This window comes from Elaeis guineensis, chromosome 9, assembly GCF_000442705.2.
Source record: "Elaeis guineensis isolate ETL-2024a chromosome 9, EG11, whole genome shotgun sequence".
Taxonomy (NCBI): Eukaryota; Viridiplantae; Streptophyta; class Magnoliopsida; order Arecales; family Arecaceae; genus Elaeis; species Elaeis guineensis.
In genome coordinates, this window is record NC_026001.2 from 16,988,288 (window position 1) to 16,999,622 (window position 11,335).

General features: G+C 37.2%; 1 non-coding gene across 1 annotated transcript; it reads left to right on the plus strand.

Annotated features, from left to right (window-relative positions):
* Window positions 1-8,127: 8,127 nt before the first annotated feature.
* LOC140851811 (small nucleolar RNA R71) lies at window positions 8,128-8,234 on the plus strand. Its single transcript, XR_012134568.1, has one exon. It is a non-coding gene; the product is annotated as a small nucleolar RNA R71 (small nucleolar RNA).
* Window positions 8,235-11,335: the final 3,101 nt, after the last annotated feature.

An 11,335-nucleotide genomic window follows, 5' to 3' on the forward strand; every position in this document is an offset into this window, starting at 1 on the left:
GAACAACATGAGGGGGAATGAAGTTTGCAGTCCATGATGAAGTATAGAGAGAGATGGTGAGATGTTGAGAGGGTGTGATGGATCTTAGCAGTCATGTTGTTTGTGAATCAAAGTATCTTAAATATATATGGAATGGTGCATTTGAATATACTTCTCATCATTTCTCTAACGTTGCCTCTTAACATCATATGCCACGAGAAATTCTTTGTGCACCATGGGCGGTGTAGAAAATCTGATGTGGAGCGCATCGCTTCATGTGATTAGTTTACGTAGCTACCACTTTTTAATACGTATTTAATACATGCAGTTTTATTTTTTTATTTAAAAATTTTGTATGAAAAAAATATTTCTGTCTTTTTAAAAAAATTGTAACATCATGTGGCATATTATGTTTTCTATAAGCAGGATGTCATGATATGGCCCAGAAAATTATGACATCCTGTGCATATTATGACATCTTACGTTAAATTATGACTTTCTTCATGCAGAATGTCATAATATGATCCAGAATATTATATATAGAAGAAGTATTTTTGTCTAACTACTTTCCAATGTATATATAATATCTGCAGTTTTACTTTTTCATTTGAAAATTTTGAATGATGAAAATATCTCTATTTTTTGAAAAAAATTATGACATCCTATGTTATATGATGTGCAAATCTTAAAATTTGTAAATAAAACAGCAAGCGCACAGTGTGCAGAGTAGCACAACCAGCGAGTATGGGTCGATCCCACAGAGACTTGGTTTAAAAAAAATTTTTAAATCTATGCTCAAGCGAGCTTTAACGAAAATCAAAAATCGAAAATTATTTGCTAAAGACAATAAGACTAAGGATCTAGAATTTTTGAATCCACTAGATCTAGATTAGAGAATTCTACCTAGAATTTTTCTTATTGATCCTAACGACTACTCCTCTTGTCTTTCCCAAGCATAGATTATGAAGGGACTAAGGCCCAACGATAACCCATCAAGATTCTTTACAGGGGAGTAGTAACTAGGATCCCTTAGGGTTTTCTCCTCCTATGCACTGAATCAAGCATGAACTATGAAGGGACTCTGACCCAACTATAGTTCATCAAAAATTCTTGGCAAAAGAGGAAGAAAAAGAAACCCTAAGAAAAAGAAAGAACCCTATGTAAAACCCCTACTCATGATCTAGCTTCATCGCAAACCCTAGAAGGGATGCTTAGTTAGACATGATCTAAATCTACTTGCAAAATTTAAATACAGAAAAATAAACTACCCTAATTTCATAAATTAAACTATCCTAATTGCATAAATTTAAACTGCATAATTTAAACTAACCTAATTGCATAAAATTAAATTGCATAAATTAAACTATCCTAATTACAAGAAAAATAAATTGCATAAGGTAAAGAGATAAAATTGCATAAAAATAAGATTTTATATAAAAAAAATTTATTACAAAAATCTCAAAGCTCGAGGCTTGAGAAGAAAGCTAAAAATCCCACTATCTAGGGTTACAAGCTTGATCGGAAGGAAAGAATCATTAAAATAAGGGCCTTTGGGGGCTTTTTATAGGCATTTGAGGGTTATAAGGTTTTCAAAACTTTAGATGTGAGACTAAGAGGTTTTAGAGGGCTGTTAGGGGGGTTTAGGGGCTCAAATCTTGCTCAAAAAGCACTTAAATCCATCAAGAAACCCTAGAAATTGTTTCAGCCATCCGATCTTCATCTAAAGGATCCAATTCATCTAATAAATCAAGTCGGGAGCGATTCTGGACCATCGGATCACGATCTGGGTGAAGCGCTACCGTTGGATCGCGCTGCAGAAGGATCCCGTGTTGTCCTAGTGTTTATTGATTCTTGCAATTGCCTTGATTACGGTTGGATCTTGACCGGCTGCGATGGTGGCCGTCCGATGGCGCAAAAATATGGAGCGTTGGATCTTGATCAGAGAAGATCGAACCATCGAGTGATGTGAAGTTACCAGGTTACCCTTCGGACCTTCTTCTCTCTCCTCATGAGCCCTGGACCGCGCACGTGGATCGGGCTCGCGATGCGTTGCGGTGAACCGAGACTCGCTGATTGGCTGATTTATGGTGCGCCGATGGGTCCATGGTCCAGGCACTTGTTGCTATGGATCAGGCGGCTAACCAGATCACCAAATCAGTTAATTTTGACCAATTTTGATCTGATTTGACTCGGATTTGACCAATTGAGTCTTCTTTCTTCATTCTTCAATTCCTGGGTCAATTTAACTCCGTTTTGCGTAAAATTTACGTCGTTGGAATCCTCTTTCCTTATTCTTTTTATTGATGACCTCTTCTTCTGCAAAATATAATAACAAGTATCAATTTCCTAATAAAGTTAGATAATTTAGATATTAATTGATACTTTTTATGTCAATTTGTGACATAAATCACACCCCCCAACTTAATCATTGCTAGTCCCTTAGCAATGTACCAAAATAAGATCATATTCCAAAAAGATCCTTCCTTTGCAAATTAATTTAAGATCGAAATTCAAGAAGTTTTCTAGTATTACTAAGTAATGAGCTTCGAATTAGAATCGGTAGTCAGTCTACTTAGGAGCTTTCTTAGAGTACACTTAAAGTTTTATAGCACTTGTGTGAGTGATAACTAACTTAGTATTTCAGTATTAACTTGTACAGGCCAATTGTATCATTTTTCATAACTTAGTTCGATTAATTTTTATACACCCCAGATTAAACAAAGAACTAAGGTAGCTTTCACACTGTTTTTTTTTTTTTTTTTTTTTGCTGAGCATCCTGGCCTTCCCACCACCGTTTGACGTGAATCTCAACACTTGACTTAGGTGAAGAGACCCGGTTACTAGGCTTAGGGCAACCCACATTTACTCTGTGTTTTGCATTTTATTTCAGGCAGGTAGCTCTTTCCTTAAATTCAAATTTCTTCAATTGAGGTGTAGAGAAAATTATCTAATTTAAATAATACTCAAATCCTTAATTGGCCTTACAATTAACACCTACTTTACCTTGTTAGTGTGCATGTGCAATTGGAAGTGCTAATAGTCTTTAAATGACCTAGGCCACCAAGAGTCTAACCAGCTAATCTTCTCCGTGACTCACTACATTTATTAGCAAATACTTTCTAACTTACTCTTATTTTTTTTTAGATTAATTTATTTCAATTTTTTTTTTAATATATTAAATGCAAGAAATAACTCATAGTGGAAGGAAAAGGAAATGATAACACCTGATTTTGTTCAAGCTCTCCCCCCAACTTGACCGACATTGTCCCCAATGGAGTTTATCTAATTTATTTATCCTAAGCAAACTGAAAACAAAGAAAGCATTAGAAATTAAATAAGTTGGGTTGCCTCCCAGAAGCGCTAAGTTTTATGTCTTCAGTCAGACCAAACCTCGAAGCAATTTAATCAGAATAAGTTGGTTCATAAAGAACCATGGCATCTTCAACAGTCTCGACAGGTAATTCCAAGAATGGTTTTAATCGTTGACCATTAACTTTAAAGATAACACCATTACTTGGGTTTTCTATCTCAACAGCTCCGTGTGAAAGACTTCCTTTACTAAAAATGGTCCTGTCCATCTAGACCTAAGCTTTCCTGAAAACAGATGTAATCTAGAGTTATATAAGAGCACCTTTTGTCCGATATTGAAAGTTTTTCTCATAATTGATTGATCATGAAATGCTTTGGTTCGTTCCTTGTATATCCTTGCATTTTCATAGGCTTCATTTCTAAGTTCTTCTAATTCATTCAACTGAAGCTTCCTATGGTTTCCAGCATCGTTCAAATTTGTATTTAGTTGTTTGATGGCCCACATGGCTTTGTGTTCTATCTCAATAGGCAAGTGACATGGTTTACCAAACACAATCCTATAAGGAGACATTCCTAGATTGGTCTTGAAAGCGGTTCGGTATGCCCAAAGTGCATCAATTAATTTCAAAGACCAATCCTTTCTATTGGCACTAACAGTTTTTTCCAGGATCTGTTTGATTTATCGGTTTGACACTTCAACTTGCCCACTAGTTTGAGGATGATATGGTGTGGCCAATTTGTGGGTGACATTATACTTTTTCATCAATGTTGCAAAAGGTCGGTTACAAAAATGGGTTCCCGATCACTAATGATTGCCCTAGGAATACCGAAACGGGAGAGAATATTTTCTTTAAGAAACTTAATGACCATTTTGCTATCGGGTGTTCTACATGCAATTGCTTCTACCCATTTTGAAACATAATCAACTGCTACTAGAATATATTCATTTCCAAAAGAATTTGGAAATGGTCCCATGAAATCGATCCCCAAACATCAAAAACTTCAACTACCAAGATTGGGTTGAGTGGCATCATGTGTCGCTTGGTGATTCGACCCATTTTCTGACATTGAGCACAACTTTTACAATATTCATGAGCATCCTTAAACAAATTGGGCCAATAAAAACCACATTGGAGAACCTTAGCAGCAGTTTTCTTAGACGCGAAGTGACCCCCACATGCTTGATCATGACAAAAAGATAAAATATTCATGACTTCATTATCTGGGATACACCTTCTAATAATTTGATCAGGACATTGTTTAAAAAGATAAGGATCATCCCAAATGAAATACTTCACTTGGCAAAGAATTTATATTTATCCTGCTTAGTCCAATGAGAAGGTATCTTACCTATGGCTAAATAATTTACAATATCAGCAAACCAAGGTTCAGTAGACACAGACATGAGTTGCTCATCTGGGAAAGATTCATTGATGGGTGGTTCACTAGATGGTGCGACTGGAATTCGGGATAAATGATCTGCTACAACATTCTCAGTGCCTTTCTTGTCCCTAATTTCTAGGTCAAATTCTTGAAGGAGCAAAATCCATCTGATTAAGCATGCCTTGGCATCCTTCTTTGCTAGGAGATGTCTAATGGCTGAGTGATCGGTGTAAACAATGGTGTGGGTCCCAACCAAATAAGATCTAAATTTCTCTAAAGCAAAGACAACGGCAAGGAACTCTTCTCAGTTGTGGTGTAGTTAAGCTGCGCATCATTTAAGGTTTTACTTGCATAATATATCACTCTAGGCAGCTTATTTATCCGTTGACCTAAGATTGCGCCCACAACATGATCAGACGCATCACACATTAATTCAAATGGTTCAGACCAACAGGAGGATGAATGATTGGAGCTGATACAAGTGCTTTTTTTAGAAATTCAAAAGATTCCAAGCACTCATGAGTAAATTCAAATTTGGTATCCTTTGCCAAAAGATTAGTCAGTGGACTGCTACTTTGCTAAAGTTGGCAATAAACCTTCTATAGAATCCAGCATGACCTAAAAATGAACGTATTTCTTTCACAGATTTAGGTGGTGGAAGACTTGCAATTAGATCTATTTTGGCCTTGTCCACTTCAATCCCCTTTTTAGAAATGACATGGCCAAGAACTATTCCCTGTTTGACCATAAACTGACATTTTTCCCAGTTGAGAACTAAGTGCTTCTCCTTACATCGTTCTAGAACTAATTGCAGGTGATTCAGACACTCGGAGAAGGTTAGGCCAAAAACAGAAAAGTCATCCATAAAAATTTCTAAAATCGTTCTATCATATCTGAAAACATGCTGATCATGCATCTCTGGAAGGTTGCCGGTGCATTACATAGTCCAAAGGGCATTCGTCTATAGGCAAAAGTACCAAATGGACAGGTGAATGTAGTCTTTTCTTGATCTTCAGCGGCTATGGGGATCTGGTTGTAACCGGAGTATCCATCAAGAAAATAGTAAAACTCTTGTCCGGCTAGTCTTTCCAACATTTGATCAATAAATGGCAAAGGAAAGTGATCTTTCCTTGTCGCAGCATTCAACTTTCTATAGTCTATACAGACCCTCCATCCCGTTTGGGTCCTAGTTGGGATAAGTTTGTTTGCATCATTTTGGACCACTGTTACCCCAGATTTCTTGGGTACTACTTGAACTGGGCTTACCCAAGAGCTATCAGAAATAGGATAAATTATTCCACTATCTAGGAGTTTCAGAATCTCCTTTTTAACTACATCCTTCATAGCTGGATTAAGCCTTCTTTGGGCTTCTCTTGTTGGTTTAGCCTCTTCCTCTAAGTATATTCTATGTTGAACTATAGAAGGGCTTATTCCTTTGATATCTGCTATGGTCCAACCTATTGCTTCTTGATTTGCTTTTAGAACTGACACTAACTCCTCCTCTTGCTTGGGATCTAGGTCTGATGCAATAATTACAGGCAAAGTTTCTTTGGGTCCTAGATATGCATACTTGAGATGTTCTGGGAGGGGTTTCAGTTCTAAAATGGGTGCTTCCTCTATCGATGGTTTAGGTGATGATTTCACCATCTCAATGATTGGTTCAGTAGGAAGTGTCGATTCCTGATTAATCTGATTTTCTTTAAGTATTTCATTGACATCCTCAGACTCATGGATTAACCAGGGGTTAGACTCTAGGTCGACTTCATCATCACTAATGTCAATGGATTCATAAATACCATCTTGGACTACATTGACATCAGCATGAGAAGAGGATTCCTGTTCTAAGTTAAAAATATTAAGCTCAATGGTCATATTCCCAAAGGATAACTTCATTAGACCATTTCGACAATTGATTTCAGCATTGGCCGTAGCTAAGAATGGTCTTCCTAAAATGACAGGTATATGTCCTTTAGGATTCGCAACTGGCTCAGTCTCTAAAATAATAAAATCTATAGGAAAAATAAAATTTTCAACCTTTATCAGAACATCCTCGACCATTCCCTTAGGGATCCTGAGAGATCTATCGGCTAACTGTAATGTGATCCCAGTAGGTTGAAGTTTTTCTAATCCTAGTTGCTCATACACCGAATATGGAAGGATATTCACACTAGCTCCTAGATCTAGCAAGGCCTTTTTTATATTGGTTTCTCCAATAACACAAGAAATTGTTGGAGCTCCAGGGTCCTTATATTTAATTGGCACATGGCTAGATAGGTATGAACTGACACTTGCAGCCAAAAATACTTTCTTTGGTACATTAGTGGTCCTTTTCCTAGTGCAAAGATCTTTTAAAAATTTGGCATAAGTTGGAACCTGATGGATTATATCTAAAAGAGGAATATTAACTTGGACTTGTTTAAATACCTCTAAAATTTTGTCTAAATGTTCAGATTTATTGGATTTCAGTCTGTTTGGAAAAGGAGCTCTAGGACTTTTAAGTACTGGACTAGGTGAATTTTCAGTTTCTGGTGCTTGAGGTTGAAAGGTAGTAGTTTTAGAAGGTGACTCGGCAGATGAGTCCTCTATATCATCAAGTGCAACTACCTTATTGTCTATTTGTTTTTCCGATCTTAAGGTATGAATGGCATTTACACCATTAACTTGGTTTCCTTGTTGGGGTCGTGGACCATTTTGGTTCCTAGGATTTGGCTCAGGTTGGCTAGGTAACCTACCATGTTCTCGTTCACTAATGGTCGAAGCCAGCTGACTTACTTGCATTTTCAGACGGGCTATAGCTTGGGTGTTATTATTTATGAGTTGACCCGTGGTTTGCATAAAGCTGGTATGTGTCTTCATCATGGCTTCTAGGCTTTTCTCTAAAGAGGTAATTTTCTTGTCATTATCATGGAAGCCTGGCGGTTGTTCATCACTGGGTTGGACCTTAGATTTTGCTGATTGAAATTTGGATTGCCTACATTAGGATTCTGGGACCATGAGAAATTGGGTGATTCCTCCAACCTGGGTTATATGTGGGTGCATAAGGATTGTTCAATGGTCCTTGATAGGTGGCATTCACCTGTGCACACTCATTCGAGTAGGAACATTCTTCTAAGACATGGTCTGGTGCATTGCACCCTTTACACATGGGTGCAGATATTTGATTTACATTGGCTGGTCTCTGTAATTCTAAGGCTTCCAATCTACGTGTTAAGGTTGCAATCTTGGCCTCTGATGCTAGGGTTGGTTGAATTTGATGCATTCCTCCTCTTGAAGGTGTAGCTTTATCAGGTTCCCTAGTTGTTTTCCACTGTAAATTTTTCTCGGCTAGGTCTTCTAAGAATTGCCAAGCTTCAGTAGTTTCTTTGTCCATAAATTGGCCTTGGCACATGGACTCTAGCATGGTTCTTGAGTTTGAATCTAACCCCTCATAGATGATCTGCATAGTCTCAAGTTTCTATTCCATGGTGTGGGCATTGGGTCAAAAGATTCTTGAAACGATCAAAGTACTTCCAAAATGATTCACCAGCTAGTTGGTAAAATTGATTTATTTCATTCCTAATCCTAGCTGTTTTATGATGGGGGAAATACTTTTTTCAAAAATGTTCTCACAAAGCCCTCCCAGGTAGTGACAGAATGGTTTGGCAGACTATAAAGCCACTTCTTAGCATTATCCTTAAGGGCAAAGTTGATTAATCTAAGTTTGACCTCATCCTCTGTTAATTGCAGTTTCATGGTTGCACATACCTCCTCAAATTCTCTAATAAATATATAAGCATCCTCTAATCCTGTGAATTTTGGAAGCATATTTATGATTTGAGGTTTGATTTCAAAATTGTTAGCTGTGGGTTGTGGCAACCTGATACAAGATGGTTGGATGGAGCCAACTGGATAACACAAATCCTTAAGGGTCATGGGTTGGATTGGTTCAGCCATTGGAACAACAGGAATTGACTCAATTCTAACTAGACGACCCGACACTCTTCTCCACACACGAGGTGTACGGTTCTCGATGTTTATACAATTTTTTTTTATAAAATTTTTATGTATAAGAAAAAGAAAGAAAAGAGAAAAAGTTCTAAAGAAAAGATCCTAAGGAGTCCTAAATCTAAAGAAAAGTAACCAAATTAATTTAAATTTTAATAATTTTTTTTTTATTTTTCAAACAAGTGAAACAATAAATTAAACTCAATCTATCCTAGGGTTAACCTAAATCTAGACAGCTCCTAACTGTTCCAAGATGACCCTTCAAGCCTTCCAAGTGGAGATTGATCAACTAGTTAGCCAGGTAAGTATAAGAGGTGGGAGGTTCACTCATCGTTGCCTTTCTAGACACCAAACGAGTTGGCCAGGCCAGCAACTGAACCAATTTAACAAACCACCCTCAGGGACTTGCCTAGACACCAACTAATCAAACAACTCAAACTTGGTAGAACTCTTAGGGTTCCTTGTCCTATTGAGCTCGAATTCCTTAAGGTTGACGTCTAATTGATTTTAAGATTAAAGGTCTAGGTAATGCAATATGATGGAGATGGTTTTTGGGCTAAGGAAGGGTAATAAAATCCCCACCTTATCTTGTTAATGGGTTGATGCCCTTAGATTAATTATGAAAATGCAAATGCAAATAAACAAGATGACCAAGAATGTAAAAGATTTTAATTTAGAATTTTTTTTTATTTTGATATTTTACTTCACGATTATGAAATGTCTTTTGTTTTGTTTTATTTTTTTTTTTTTTTTTTTGTGATTAAGTAAATTCAAATGATTAGGTCTAAAAGGAAAAGTAATTAACTAAAAATAATAAAAAGAAATTAGAAGCGTACCTGAGTTTTCAGCAATCACCAACTAAATCTAGAAACCTAAAGGAAAAAGAAAGAGAGTTATAAAGCACGAAGAACAAATATTTGAAAATAATTTAAAACGCCAAATCCCCGACAACGGCGCCAAAAACTTGATGTGCAAATCTTAAAATTTGTAAATAAAACCGCAAGCGCACAGTGTGCAGAGTAGCACGACCAGCGAGTACGGGTCGATCCCACAGAGACTTGGTTTAAAAATGATTTTCAAATCTATGCTCAAGCGAGCTTTAACGAAAATCAAAAATCGAAAGTTGTTTGCTAAAGACAATAAGACTAAGGATCTAGGGTTTTTGAATCCACTAGATCTAGATTAGGGAATTCTACCTAGAATTTTTCTTATTGATCCTAACGACTACTCCTCTTGTCTTTCCCAAGCATAGATTATGAAGGGACTAAGGCCAACGATAACCCATCAAGATTCTTTACAGGGGAGTAGTAACTAGGATCCCTTAGGGTTTTCTCCTCCTATGCACTGAATCAAGCATGAACTATGAAGGGACTCTGACCCAACTGTAGTTCATCAAAAATTCTTGGCAAAAGAGGAAGAAAAAGAAATCCTAAGAAAAAGAAAGAACCCTATGTAAAACCCTACTCATGATCTAGCTTCATCGCAAACCCTAGAAGGGATGCTTAGCTAGACATGATCTAAATCTACTTGCAAAATTTAAATGCAGAAAAATAAACTACCTAATTTCATAAATTAAAACTATCCTAATTGCATAAATTTAAACTGCATAATTTAAACTACCTAATTGCATAAAATTAAATTGCATAAATTAAACTATCCTAATTGCAAGAAAAATAAATTGCATAATGTAAAGAGATAAAATTACATAAAAATAAGATTTTATATAAAAAAAATTATTACAAAAATCTCAAAGCTCGAGGCTTGAGAAGAAAGCTAAAAACCCCACTATCTAGGGTTACAAGCTTGATCGGAAGGAAAGAATCATTAAAACAAGGGCCTTTGGGGGCTTTTTATAGGCATTTGGGGGTTATAAGGTTTTCAAAACTTTAGATGTGGGACTAAGAGGTTTTAGAGGGCTGTTAGGGGGTTTAGGGGCTCAAATCTCGCTCAAAAAGCATTTAAATCCATCAAGAAACCCTAGAAATTATTTCAGCCATCCGATCTTCATCTAAAGGACCCAATTCATCTAATAAATCAAGCCGGAAGCGATTCTGGGCCGTCGGATCACGATCTGGGTGAAGCGCTGCCGTTGGATCGCGCTGCAGAAGGATCCCGTGTTGTCCTAGTGTTTATTGATTCTTGCAATTGCCTTGATTACGGTTGGATCTTGACCGCTGCGATGGTGGCCGTCCGATGGCGCAAAAATATGGAGCGTTGGATCTTGATCAGAGAAGATCGGACCATCGAGTGATGTGAAGTTACCAGGTTGCCCTTCGGACCTTCTTCTCTCTCCTCATGAGCCCTGGACCGCGCGCGTGGATCGGGCTCGCGATGCGTTGCGGTGAGCCGAGACTCGCTGATTGGCTGGTTTATGGTGCGCCGATGGGTCCATGGTCCAGCGCCTATTGCTGTGGACCAGGCGGCTAACCAGATCACCAAATCAGTTGATTTTTGATCAATTTTGACCTGATTTGACTCGGTTTGACCCAATTGAGTCTTCTTTCTTCATTTTCAATTCCTGGGTCAATTTAACTCCGTTTTGCATAAAATTTGACCTGTTGGAATCCTCTTTCCTTGTTCTTTCTATTGATGACTCTTCTTCTACAAATATAATAACAAGTATCAATTTCTAATAAAGTTAGATAATTTAGATATTAATTGATACTTTTTATGTCAATTG